This window comes from Sebastes umbrosus, chromosome 8 (genome assembly GCF_015220745.1).
Source record: "Sebastes umbrosus isolate fSebUmb1 chromosome 8, fSebUmb1.pri, whole genome shotgun sequence".
Lineage (NCBI taxonomy): Eukaryota > Metazoa > Chordata > Actinopteri > Perciformes > Sebastidae > Sebastes > Sebastes umbrosus.
The window spans coordinates 15735353-15750431 of NC_051276.1; the positions used below are offsets into that span (position 1 = coordinate 15735353).

At 42.8% G+C, this 15079-nt stretch overlaps 1 protein-coding gene across 4 annotated transcripts in view; it reads right to left on the reverse strand.

The window, feature by feature from the left end:
• The window catches only part of emid1 (EMI domain containing 1), a 63934-nt gene that overhangs the window by 20473 nt on the left and 28382 nt on the right, over positions 1-15079 (reverse strand). The window lies entirely within an intron of this gene.

Here is a 15079-nt window from a genome sequence, read left to right on the forward strand (position 1 = left end):
GGTATTTGGGACTCTGGCAGTGATGAAAAGCTTCTAAAAAGCAAATCTGATTTCGCAGAACACTTATTTCAGACTTATTCTGGGGCTCTGAAGCCATCCAAAAGTGGAGGGGAGCTCTCACAGCACACAGTCTTTCTAAGCATGTAGCTGGGGGCTAAGGTTAGACAGGCCGATGAAATTGTTTGCTGAAATCTGAGCAACAGGTCTGCCAAGCCACACATGTCGCCCCCCTGGGCCTCAGATGAAACCCTGACGGGAGTTTCTCTCCCGTGTTTCACTTCCCTCGCTGCTGGAATAAATGAAACACACTGTAGGTGAGTAAACTGACCACTCGCTAAAGTTTGTTTAAATTAAATATTCATTGTAAAACTGTGTTTTGTATCTTGTATCCAAACAGCATCCAGATCCAGCTGAGACAAACTGCAGTTCACATGAGGTGTTAAACGTGTTTCAAATGTGTATTGAGTTATCACTTGTGGTTACATTTCATTTTCTTGCTCACATTAGATTTGTGAGACATGACAATAGCTTCAATATGTGAAATTATCATCTTTCAATGGAATCGTGATGAAATCATATGTCGACATAACTTGATACACAATTACGTCGTCTAAATTGATAATAACAAGCACAACTCTAATTTCTCAGAGAATCTGATGTGAAATATTTTGAGGGAATATCATTTGAAGATTGCAGCTTAGTTTTTACATCACATTTTATGTTACCACTCAATGTGATTAACAACCTGGACTCCAACTGGCAACCTTCCAGTCACCAGCTTCTCCAACCTTTAAGCTCCATTACCCCAGAATACAATACAGCTCAGGACGGGACAGGGTTCTGTCTAATAGGATATATGTGTAAAGGTGGACTCAAATGTTGGTTAAAATAAATTGCGAGTAGTGTTTTCCAACAGGATTCATTCATTCATTCATTCATTCAGCTTTTTTGTTCAACTCCTGAATGCCTATACCCAATAATTCTGCTTATGGGAATACCCCAGTGTAGTTACATCAAACTATTGTCTTAATCTGATTACTCTGTATTTGTGTGCATGCATGTAAACATAGTCAGTGTATAGCTGGAATTTTTTTTATTAATTAATTAATGAATTTATTTTGCACAAAAGTTCCTAATTAAATGAGAAAATACTCAATACTTTTCATTTGTCAAGAATATAAAAATAGGCTTTACCATGTGGTTATTTCATATAGACGATTAATTTATTGAATTACCAGAGAACTGCTATATCGTGATATACATCGTTATTGAGATATGAAATTATATGTATCGTGATTGAAGATTTTGGCCATAGCGCCCAGCCCTACATGACAATGCAGACAGAAAGAGAGTGAACAGTAGCTCGCCTTGGTAATAAACTGTGTTTGTGATTCAACACCAGAGACACATTTATTAGCCAAGTGTGAACAGGGCCGAAGGGGGAAGCAGCAACCTTTTCGATTTGGATTCCACAGAAGCATTAACAACCTGCTCTTACTATTATGTCATTATATTATCATTATGGGAGCTTTATTCCAAATCTATTATTATTGGCCCTTTAAAACGCACTTGGAGCTTTACTGGTGCCACCAGAGTGAGAGCCAAGGGCACCGGGACCAGGACTGCAGCTGCACCTCTCGCTCTAAAGACTGAGGTGTGTGTGCATGTGCTCTTGTGTAGGGTTGTGTCTGTGTGTGTGTGAGAAAGTGCACGTGTGACAAACACACACTGGCTGTATTATTAATGGGCCAAGGTCATTCCTTCAGTGATATTCTCCCAGTGAAAATAAACCAGAGCTCTCATGCTAAGAGCCCAGTTAGTCCTGCCAACCAGAGCCCTTAAACACACATCTCACACAGCTGCACCGACTGCCTGCTCCTCGAGGCTCATCACCTACTGAGGTTTATTTGTTCTTCTGCACAAAGATTCAGCAGCTTGCACACAGACAGGCCTTCAGGAGCTTCATAAATGTTCGAGTGAGACTTTGGTTGTGCTCTCATACGGTCTGCAGCAGCACAGGGTGGACAGATATATAGTATAAAAAGGTGTGTGTGTACTATTTTCTTTAGTCTAACTGTATTATCTCAAAGTTTGAAGTTCCTGTGGGGAGATACAGTACAGGGGGCTGGCAGCAGCTGTGAACACAAACATCAAAACACGCACACACGCACACAGAGCAAGCAGACGCAGCAGAGTGCAAGGTCCTGATCCATCTCTGTCTGGTCAATTAGCTGAGCTCAGCGCCGCAGCATCATTAGTGACCAGATGCTGACAGCCAACCAGGCGAGGCGTTTGTCTCTGTCTCCGCAGCACCTCGGACATACTGAAGAATGCTGCTGCCTTTAGATAAACACACACACACACACACACACACACGCACGCACGCACGCATGCACGCACGCACACACGCACACACTGCCGCCCCACATTGTTGGATAATGCAACTTATTCTTCATGCAGATCTGCTACATTGTGTACAGTATAGAACATAATTCAACTACTTTAGAAACAAAATACCACGAGTGAAGCAAATGAAAGTTGTGGGAGAGATGTGAGCCTTTGTCTCACAGCTGGTTCACAACTATAGTCTTTAGTTTAGTCAGTTCAATAAGTAAGACAATAAATATGTTATTATCAAAAAGGAAGGTTCTTTTAAGTGTTAAACTTCAAGTTAAACTTAACTTATATAAGGCATGTTCGATCCATAGACTGTATATAAGAAGTGGACGTAGTTACCGTGATGTCACCCATTGGTTTGTGGAATACTGTTTTGTTTTTAAAGCCTTGAGTTTGGCATTTTGGCGGTTGCCAGCTTGGTTTTTCGCAACCAGAAGTGACACGAGAGAGTTCGAGCTTCAACCGAACACAAGACATTTTTAGGCGAACAAAATGTTAACTTTCATGAACTGAAAATACACTGTGAAAGGGTTAAAGTTGGAAGACGAAAACAAGGACAACACCCAGACCAGACAACGCCATGGTAGCGACCTGTCGATCACAAGGTAGCCCCGCCCTAAAGCATCCCCTGCTTTATGATCTATTTGACTCTAAATGGGACCATAATTTACTAAATGAACATCATGCTGTATTGAAGAAGACTTGAAACTAGCGATTGAGACCATAAACTCATGTTTACAATGTTTACTGAGGTAATAAATCAAGTGAGAAGTAGGCTCATTTTTCTCATAGACTTCTATACAATCAGACCTCTGTTTGCAACCAGAGGAGTCGCCCCCTGCTGGCTATTAGAAAGAATGCAAGTTTAAGGCACTTCAGCATTGGCTTAACTTTTCAAAACTGGAGGTAGCCCATTGGTTCAACCCTTATCTTGAGATGGGTCTTCTTCTACACAGGTTACTGGACCAGGGGCGACCTTTACGCTGATGGTTGACTCAAATCAATCCCAGCTGTTATTAAAGCGTAAGCAGAACCATCAGCAGCTTCCACCTCCCGTACAGCTGACTGGCCTCTGTGCACTGCACAGTGCAAACCTGCATCTGAACCCCAGTGTTGACTGTGCTTTCCCAGGGTCCCAGCTTGCTTTTATTAGGTGGTTGACTCAAAGGGTGGGACACACTTCATCATTTCCTTCCTTTGGAATTGCCCCTCTGCCTCCACACCTCTCAGCCCACACACTGGACAGGTTCAACTGTAATTACAGGTGAGAGGGAAGCGCTGCTTTGCCATAACAATTGGTCAGATAATTGATCCCAGAGTAAAAGGTGAGCTGAGCGAGACTGAATCCTCACACTGTGTTTAAGCTGAAAACAAGTGCTGGTCTACATCTGCTCTGGTTTACAAGTCTAGGTGAGGTGTTGCGAAGACCTGCAGCAGCTATAGCCTCCAGGACCCTGAGGTGAGAGCGTGCAGGGTCAGAGAGGTTCTCGCCTCGTGCACACACACACACACACACACCTCACCTCATCAATCAGCACAGACACTTAAGCCAAGGCAGCGTTGGGCCACACTACCCTAACAACACCCTCCACAGAGCTAGACCTCCGTCAGTCACTACCAAGGGGAAAATAAGTAATTATATTAAGTCTGGTTACTGCACCTGAGGACATGATTTATGTACTTGTACTTTTTGGAGTTGTGTTAAAGTCAGTAATTTCACTTTTTATTGAAGTCGAGAGGAATTACATATTTTTTATTGAGTATGAATAATGTCAGCTTTCTCATTTTATTTTGTTGCTCTGTCATAAATAACATACACACCGCAAAGTTGTCCAAATAACTGACTTAGTAGTAGATGTTTAAGATTCAAGACACACTATTCAAAGCTCTACTGTTATATGCACAGAGAATAAGTTAAGGCACAGTCACACAAGCGATGACCATCGTCTCCTGAGGCGATATTTGCCTGAAAGTTCGCCAAAGTTGAACTGCACTTCGAATGCAAAGATGCAAATTTGCGTCACAACCGGAAGCAAATGTTTTTTTCGCCCCTCCGCTCGCATTAAAAGGTGAGTAAACAGGAGGCAAATGTTAGTTTTGCACGTGTGGCCATACCTTTACACCGCATTGCATTTGCTGTGTTTTCTGATTGACATGTGCAGAAAAACATACTTAAGAATAAAACTGTACAATAAGAGTCTGCCGTGCAGAAGAAGAGCAAATTCGTAACGTCAAGTTGCAACAATTTATATGGCTGTGCAAATCTGCACTACTCTGGCTTCTACTTGTATATAATATATATATGAATAAGTAACTGCACCTCCACTTGAGAAGGTCCAAAACTGACAGTAAGGTGTGTGATCAGAAGTCTACTACAGCTGTTACTTGACGTTTTTAAAAGCATGCATGTGTATTTCTACAATTTTCAGGCATGGTACACACACTCAACAGACATACATGCTGCAGACGCCGATTCAGTGTGACCAGGCAGCAGCGTTGTTTCACTAATCTCCTTCCGATTCTAACATCAGTCCTTTCAGCTCTTCCAGCCCATCCAGATGTGCTCGCACACACAGCCTCTAATCTTTCACAGGAAGGAGGAGGGTCTCCTCCCGCCTCTCTGTCCCAGACAGGGCTGTCTTTACCTCACCTTCCCTCTCACTCACTCTCCCTGTCTCTCTCACTCTCTCTTGTTTTTCCAGCACATGCCTGTAGTGATGCTGACGGCAGTGACGGCGTCTGCATCTCAGTCTGGTCACCCCTCCCCACACCCCTCCCACAGCAGGCAGTGGTGTGTAATTACAGCGCAGCGCTGGGCTGAATGGTCTGACTGGTGGGGTGACTGCGGTCTGCTGACGGAGGTGTTTGTCCAGCCTAAAGACATGTGCTCCCATTGGCATTCTGGGACAGGAGACTGGCCTCACTGGGCACAGACAGCTGTAGGGTAGACCTCACCTTCCCTCCCTCCCATCAGACTTCCTGCTTATTGTATTTTCCAGAAGGCTTCATCATGAGAGACCCACAACTATCTTTGGTTTGGTCCAGACTGTCGAGAATACCTGCGAGGCACTCAAAGACACTAATTACAGGAAAATTGAGCTTTGTTTCACAATCACTCACCACCTTTGCCTCTAATTACTGAGCAGAGCGGATCAGCCTCCACTGTTTGTTAACCACTTGTTTTGGGGTGTAGTGAGTGTGGTCGTGTTCACAACAACAGAAGAGGCAGTTTGTGTTCAAAGAGAGCCACAAAACAGGGAGAGAATCTGGTGTTTATGCAAACTCAAGAGAATAAAAAACCCAAGAATTTTAAGTGAATCTAAAAATGGAATAAATCTAATTTACTGTTGTCTCAGTGGTATCAAATAACAAAAAAGTCAATGCTGTGGCTAAAGTCAGTGGTGGGCACAGCTGTCAAATTGCAGCATGCCGATTTGAGATAGTATGTAGTCGGGACGGGCCGCACGACAAACTCACCCGCCACTCTTTAAACATTTCCTCCACTTGAAAACAGCAGATGTCCAATAAAAGCGTGCAGCAGAGGCTCACGATCCAGCACACACCCTTCACTTTTATTAAGCGGGACACAATAACACAGAAGCCCCGATGGAGCCGGGCTTCTCCCTCGTGACCCTGGTTGACCTATATAAAAGATGCTTCGTAAACTTTTCCTTGGCGTCACTCTCTCTTTCAGTGACCTCGGTTGGCATCTTATCCAGTGATGTGCAACCCTTTCCCCCCCGTCTCTGTCTCTCCTGTGGTCACCAAGGAAACCAGTGAAAACAGGACTGACGAGCTGCGGACTGAATGAAACCACGCACTCTTCTGCTGTTGCTTTAGTGTGGCAGGGAGGGGTCCGTCTTGTCTGTGACCTCTCCGTATAAAACACTCCCTACACGCCGCAGTAATTTAACTAACTCATTCCTCTCAGCCAAAAGGCTGTCGCAAGTGGCCGACAAACAAAAGCTCTAAAAACAACCAGCACCAGAATTAGATCTCGACACACGCATGTACTGTAACACATTAACTGCAAGTTATTGCTGTTGACTTGCACGCTGCAGCTGTTGATCAGCGTGCATTTTATAAGCCTTTGTGACTAAAATAAGTAAACCCCAGTGACAGTAAGTGACGCAGGATAATTCCGCTTTATTACAACTCGGGTCTTACAGTGTTTGGTCATCGTTTGTACTGGTTATGACATGTACTCACCAAAGTAATTGCAAAGATCTGAGAGCACGGCAACATACTGACGGGGCAAGAAACACAAGCAGACACGTTATATATGCCAATAGTTATACAAGATTATCTAACCCACTTTATTTGAAGGTAAAAACAAAAAGACTGCACCCAAAGTTTCAGTAATAATCCCTAAACAAGACTCAACAGGAACAACCTGCGAGGAGTACGGTACGCCACAGCTGGGTAATAATTTCATAACTTTCCTCTTCCAAATAAGACTGGCTGTCTAATCACATGACTTCTCATTCTTCTTCTCTTGTTTAGCTATTAACTTAGTGAGTACAATCTTATTACCAATAGGACGGATGGCCAAATCTACATAAACCAGACCAGTGTTGAGAAAGCTACTGCACCAAATTAACACATCCCGGACAAAATGCTCCACTGAATGCACCGCCTCTCCAACTCCTGTTAAGACAGCAAAACTTCTCAAAAGTCTAAAAGTAATGCAGCGTTACTGGATTTAGTAAATGTAGTTTAAAAGCTGAATTTCAAATAGTAAACTCTTAAAGGTACGGTGTGTAGGATTTGGCAACACCCGGTGGTGTGGTTGCAGATTGCAACCAACTGAACACCCCTACGCTCACTCCTCCGCTTACTAGTCTGCGGTAACGTGAGCCGCCGAGTGAAAAAAACGTGGTAACGCCATTCGCCTCACTCAGAGGCCATCCTTACCATAAAAACACTACTTTAGGAGCAACAGCAGTCAGACGGCGGCTGGCGGTACCACGGTTTTGCAGTTAATGTGTTACATTACATGCCTGTGTGGAGATCTAATTCTGGTGCTGGTTGTTTTTAGAGCTTTTGTTTGTCGGCCACTTGCAGCAGCCTTTTGGCTGAGAGGAGTGGGTTAGTTAAATTACTGCGGCGTGTAGGGAGTGTTTTATACGGAGAGTTCACAGACAAGACGGACCCCCTCCCGGTGAAGAGGACCAGCTCCCCAGTATGTAGATATGAAGGGCTCATTCTAAGTTAATGAATACACAACGATTCTTAGTTTCAGGTGATTATACACTAATGAAAACATAGTTATGAATATTATATTTATTTCGGCTAATAGATCCCCCAAAATCCTACACACTGTTCCTTTAATCATTGCAAAACAAATTGACTGTAACTTGTTTCCAAGTAGGGCTTCACTGGAGGATCAAAATATCCAAACAACAGCTTGCAAAGACTAAGCAATAAAAATGTGTCGACTCGACGAACAGCAGTGGAGAAGTTTACACACTGCTGCTCTCTGCAAAAACACACTGCAGAATTCCTGGCCAGCAGACCCTTTACTCTGACCCTGTTCATTACCATACAGAGGTTGACAAGCACTCCAGCTCTCTGCCCACATCTGCAGCCAAGCAGAGCACAAGCCAATCCACAAACTTTCAGCTAAACATCCTGCCCCATGTCCTCTGCTATACACACACACTCAGTGCTGGGTGAGTAAATCCTTCACCCTGAGTGTTTGAAGGACACGTCCAGTCACACACGCAGTTTATTTGTCCAAGGTTGGTCTGAACGCTCACTTATTACGACTTTAGAGGCCTGTTGCCACACCAGCCAAGTGTAATTTCCCCCCTGTGGTATGATTTGTGTGTGAGTACACACGAGAGCAAGGTCTCAATAACCTATATTTTTCCTTAACCACCCATGTAAACAATAAAAACAATCTAGTCCCCTCTGACAACCGTGCAGCAGGATCCATGACAACCCACAAAACACAAAAAAAGCTCCAGTCGAACACAATGACTGTGTGATAGTGACTGCACTCGTCCATGCAGAGCCAAGACATGATTGCCTGACTGTACCCATTCCAACTCCCTTTAGGATGATATTCTGCTTCAACAGCAAACCATAAACGTGCCTCACTCTGCACTGCAGGGATAAAAACCAACAGAGAGAGCAGTGGACATGTGTGGTAAGAAGTAGGCCAAATCTTTCTTCACTATTGTTTCAATTTTCCTCATGATTCAGCTTCTCTCAGAGAGCATTGTCCATTCCCTCCACCATAACAAATCATTTGATTTGTCAGCTTCCTTTGGGACAGCTCATATAACACCCTAATCTCCATTTTGCCTTCATAAGTTTGGATCATTTTACTGCAGAGGTATTCAGCCCCGCTCGGAGGTCTGTCAGGGTGAAAAATGTTAGATGTAACATGCTGAAATAGCTACAGACCACTGTTTCAACACTACTTTTATATGGGAGTCGATGGGAAGAAGTTTTATTTGCAACATCTTCTCATCAGATATTCCCCTCATCATTGTAAATATGCTCGACCGCCAATATAAACAGTCTGTAGAAACATAAACTGTTGAGTAAAAAACCCTCTGAGTTTCAAGAATAACCCATTTATTGTCATTTTAACAGGTGTTAAAATGAAGGAATTGTATTGTGTGAAATGATGGACTATAATGGGATTTGAAACAGTTTCAGAAACTCGATGGTGAAATAAAGTTCTCTCAGTTGAACCATACAACCCTTTAACGCTAGAAACACCATGAAGGCCTCAGTATGATTCAAACAAGTTATTCAGTGCTTGTCAGATCATCAAACAGGGGACCCTCCCCCAAACACTATGTTGTGCTTCACTTTATGAAACCCATAATGCAACAAGTGTTCCCATAAGGCCTGTCGCAATTATTACATAATCGCCTGATTGCGATGATTTGAGCTGACCGTGACAATTTTGCATAATGGTTAGATTATTTAAAGCCAATGTTACAAATATGGCAGCAAATAGAAAGTGGATTCCGGTTTCAACGAAACAAACATGAAAGAGATGTTGGGAAAGTTCTTCTGTTTCAGCTCATATGAGACCGTATCAAAGCAAGATGATGACAGAGACGTGCCGATAACGGCTCTTATAGCGGAGAGTCTCTCCTACGGGTGCAGCAGTGCATTTGACAGCTCTGGAGTTATGTTGGAGTAGTCGTTTTCATCCAGCCTTTCTGATTAGATAATTCACATGAGGTTATACATTAAGAGTAGCGTGCGTCATTCAAGAAATACCTCCGTGCGTAGTGCGAGTGTGTGGACGAGAGAGAGAGAGAGAGAGAGAGGCGGTGGATGTGCTGAGAGCAGACAGGTGCTGGCAATCGAAGCAGAGAAGAATTAGCAGTAAAGTTGTCTAGTAGTAGTAAATGTACAGTTTAGGTTTTAGTTTGTCCCTGAATAAATGCTGCAGCTCCTTAAGACCCGAGAAAGCTACATTAATTAACTGTCTTGAACCACATTTTCGATACCTTTGCAAGTCTACGAACGGCTGCAGCGAGTGACGTAGTATAACGAGCGACGCACAGAGCAGGTGACGTAGTAAACCGAGCGACCGCGAGTGAAATTTATGTTGAACAATAACGTTTTTGAATAATAACGGGTATAGCAAGCGATAAAGTCCACTACTGGTAGGTGGGAGGTGCGGTGGACGGATCCAACAAACACCAGACTTTTTTTTATCCCAGTTGTTTTGTTGCGTTTTGTTTTATTTCAATATACAACGTTAATCACGTGTTTGAAACTGTTTAAAAATGTAATCTGTAATCCGGGAGAAAATACGTTTCCCTCAAAACGTATTTTGGTTATGCAGTTTAGTTGGATGGGAAGTAATTTTGTAGGCGACGTGGTTGAGAATGCTGGTTCCAAAATATTCTTTAAATCTGCCTTTCAAATACTTTATGAGGAAGACAATACAATGAACATGTTTGGTAAACCATAAGGATACATACAATATGTTTATGTGAGAAAAATAGTGAATGTATATATAAGTAGTTTGTTTTAAGCATACTGGGCCCTTTATGGTTCATAGGTTCTTGCCATGTATCACTACAGAGACACTGTACCATATCTGCACTTTGAGTATTCAGGGTTCATAATAGGTTCCCTGACAGGAGATACGTTGTATCATGCATGACCGGAAAATAGACATGGAAGTCTGGCTGATAAAAGCACAGCCGGCTGTGTGTGTGTCCGACATGCTGCATGTTTAAAGAAGTCCTTTGTTGTGGGCCCTGGCTGAGTCACATACGGTCTATTACTGCAGACACAGGCCTGACTCAATAGCAGGGTCTCAAAGCCCCTGATTCAGATGGCTCATATTCTCTCCTCAAATAAAAACTTCACTGAAGCAGCTACCGAGAATACTCCCAGGTAGAAGAAATCATAAATCAGACACACGTCTCTTACATTAGATGATACAGAAATCCACCTACTGGTGCTCCATCGCTCTATTACATACGGTCACATATGGGTAAGCTCTCAGAGCAGTGGCACAGAGCCAGGATCAACATCACTCCCTCCACGCTCCAGGTTCAGCGGAAGATCGATGAGTCTGCTGCCTCACTGTCTTCACCATCAACTTAACGCCAAATCCGAGCATCACTCTTTACATCATTATATATTTCAACCGTGCACCTGTTAAAACACACACACCCCACGGGACCGACGCTGACCGCGACATCGTGCATCTGTGACACGAGTTTGAATAACACAGTCATCCACCTGATACTACTGCATCCCTCCTCTCGGCGCGCTGACAGACGGGGCCTCTGCACTTCTCGCGGACAAACATAATCCTGCTGCTGCAGAAAATGAAGCTATAATTAAAGGCAGCAGGTTTCAGCTCTCAGCTTTCTCCTTCGAGGGTGAAAAAAAATCTGTTCGGAGGAGTGTTGGTGTGATCAAACCGGATGGTGATCCGCTGCTGTTGATTTCTGGGTTACAGATGTTTAGAAAGCGGCTTCAGGCTCCAGACTGACAAATGAACAAGTTATTTCATTACTGAGGAAACGGGGATTAACTTCAGACATGACGCGAACTAGCCAGAAATTTCCGTAATGTCTTTGTTTCGCCTAATAAGCACTTGGCTTGTATTGTGCGCATTGGCAGTGGGGCTTTGGGTTATAATTCAATAACATTATAATTTATCGGCATTCAGTGGACTCATCATTTTACAGAATTCTGTAGACCAAATGAATGATTCAGAGTTATAAACTAACAAATGAGCAATTGAAGGTTTTGTTTCAGTGTTTTGTCTGATGTAATGAAACAGTGGATTCATCATTAACTGTGTGATTATGCATACATTTTCCTTATCGTGAGATAATCGTGATATCGTGAAAAAAGTGTCTTTGTAAAATGTTAACGTCTGTATAATGATATTGGAAAAATAGTAAAAAATCAGTGACTTTTTTGTATCGCAAAGCCCCAATTTGGAGGCGGCTTTCATTTGACAAAATATTTTATTCATTTTTTTAATCTTTTTTTGGACCAGTGCCTCAGCCTTGGCACAGATATGTTGGCCTCTTTGGAGCTCTCGCTGCTTTGAAAACTCGCATAAGCCTAAAGTATCAAAGAGTTTATTGCCAAACCTCTTTTTATTATGCTGCTAATTAGCATTCAACCTAATATGACCTGGCTTTCTGGCAGTCTTCATGAGGTTTTTAGATTATTTTGTATGCATATGTGCAGAATTTGCATACATGTACATAAGCATGCACACACACACCACAAACCCACACGTATACCCTCACAGAGAGTGAGTGGAGTAAATGACTGTGTGAAGCTGAGCTCCTCTCAGTCTAATCCCTGAGTGAATGGTGTGCTGTGTGCCAGGCATTCCTCTGTGTCTTTCTAAGGCTTTTTGGGGATTAGACCCCACTTACTTCCAGGGGCCGCAGGGTGGGATCAAAGCTGATTGGGCCTTTTGGGTTCAGGGTGATGGCGTGTGGAACAGTGAGCCTCTACTCAGGTAGACGCGCATGGGGAGGCACCGGAGAACACGACACCGCGGCCGAGACGTGAGACGGCGACACAGGTCGCGCACACCTGGTGGGGGTCAAACCTGCGCTAATCCAGCACAGCGCTAACCGGCACTGTGCTGATTGATGGCAGGGCCCGCGGGAGGTAAGGCTTTAACTCCGGCAATAATCCAGGTATGCCGGACCTCGGCTCGCTGAGGTTACACAAACACAAATCACAACGAGGGAGATTTTAATCACGCGTCATGGGTACAGTTCACTCAGTATAAGGAGCCTTTCACGATGAAGACATAAACGAAGATGTATGTGAAGGACTAAGCAACAATCTGGAGCTCATTCTCCTGATCACTCGCACTGCACCGCAGGCTTTACACCGGCTAGACTTAAATCTAGCAAAACAGAAGACAGACAAAACAAACACGATGACTGATGTGTGGTGACCTCAGAACACCTCAACAGCGTCTGACCTTTACACCCCGGCAGAAAAAAGAGGTTTTCTTTAATCCATTTGAGACAACACAGAGGAAGTGGAGAAGTCTTTATCGTGACATTACATTGTCTAAAGTATTTGAATTACCAAAACAGCCCACAGCAAGACAAATACACAGAGATGGCAAAGAGCTCTGGTCTTCTGTCAGCAGGATTAACAAGGCTAACACGGCGAAACCCTCTGGGCACACGGAAAATAAACAGAGTTTATCCTCAAATACACTCAGATATTAACAGGAAATTAGAGTGTCTGTGCGTGTGCAGCATTCAGGGAGCAAACCCACACCCAGAGCAGACGCAGTGCGTGCAGTGGGTGACACTAATTACTGGATGTAGGAATTTCAAAGGCTAATCTGTGCGCAGCCGGAGCTGTCTGCGTCATCTCAATCCTGATGACAAAGACTTACGTACAGCATGTTTTGGGAACTCCTTCGGAAATAAACAAAATGACCTTCAGAGGATTTCGGCAGCCTGCAGATAAGAATAATCATGACATGATTGGTCTAGCAAACAGAAAACAAAGTTGATTGTGTGTGCACGCCACTTGAGCTGTAGTAGGATATCTCCGCTCTTCATCTTATCAGCACAGACGGGAGATTATTAATCATGAAAGCTTGTTATGCACCTCATTTTGATCACTGCACAGGTGTCTTTTTGCATCTACATGTTCTATCTGTGCTCTGTCTACAGAACCCAGCGATGATACCTCTGGTCTGGCCAGTGTTACTCCAACATGTGGATCTGTCTCATGTCTGCTTCCTCTGACAGATGGAAGCCCTCAAGCATGCGGGGGGTTTGTTTGTGTTTTGCACCATTGGAGATAAGTATGCATGCTCTGTGTGCTCTACAAAGGGATGATAAGCTAAAGAGGGGCAGCGCAGAGGACAAAAATACAGACACGGGAGGATAGCGGGTGTTTTTCTACAACACGGTCTCCAGATCAGGGTCCTGGAGTGTTTGGGCATGGAAAGAAAAGAAAACAAAAGAAAAGAAGGAGACGAAAGAAAAGGAGGGCCGTTTGTTGTCACACCTGTGTGAATTATGTTGAGTAGGAGTTTCTGGCACAACTTCACCTACTTCCATAAGGTGCATAAAGAAGGGAAACTGTCATGTTTCCTTTAACAGGGTCCTTGTACAACACACTGTAAAGAAATTGTTTAATAGCAAGAGCATGAAAGAATCAAAAAAGTAAATATATACTTCTATATATCTGGTCCATAAACATGAAAATTGCATCTATCCAAGCTGGAATAGAGGAGGTTGTTTCCTAAAAAGTGTCTCTCATGTATAACATACTATGAAAACATACTAATTTTTAAGCTTGGGTTGTGTCCGAAATTCCATACTAACATGCTATTTAGTACGCTAAAACAGTATGCGAGATATTTTAGTATGTCCGATCCTTAATATGAAACAATATTACGCAAATTGCACACTATTTCCAGTGAAATATTACAGTATGCAACACTGGACCTTACGCCGGTATAAAAATCCCACAATGCGATGCGGTAGTGTTGACAACGTTCATAACAGATGTTGACTCTGTAACGTCAATAACACTTCATTTTAAGTGTAAGTATAAGATTTCAGTTTGCTAGGTGTTAATATACTGTTTATTTTTTAAATTAATTCAGACTTTGATTCTCACAAAGCATCGTTTGGTCACATGAGGTTGGCACGGGTTACTATAGTTACATGTCTTCAACCGGTAAGGAGGCTCTCAGGAAGTGATGACGTAAATTACAGTTCAGTGCGTCAGAAAAGATACATACTAGTGTTAACACAAAAGTATGTTGAACAATAGTACACATTAGTATGTAGTGCATAGTATTCGATTTCGGACGCAGCTTATACGTTTATACACGTCAAGTGTTGCTGGAGTTTTTTGTTTATGTGTGAATTGTGTTTTCATTTATCTAAGACGTGAAAAATGATATTCGCAAACATTTAAAAAAAAAAATTATAAGCACTACTGCTATTTCATTGGTTTAAACATTCAATATGAACCATACAGTATACTGTATACACTGTGTATAAATAAAACATATCATTATACAGTCTGTTTTTTTCCCAAACCACCATCAATAAGCTTTAACCATAATCAAAAGGACTCTCGATCCCAAATTCTACCATGAAATATATACAGCAACTACAGATAATGTAAAAATTAGTCTTGGGGAACGAAATGAGCACAAACAATAAAA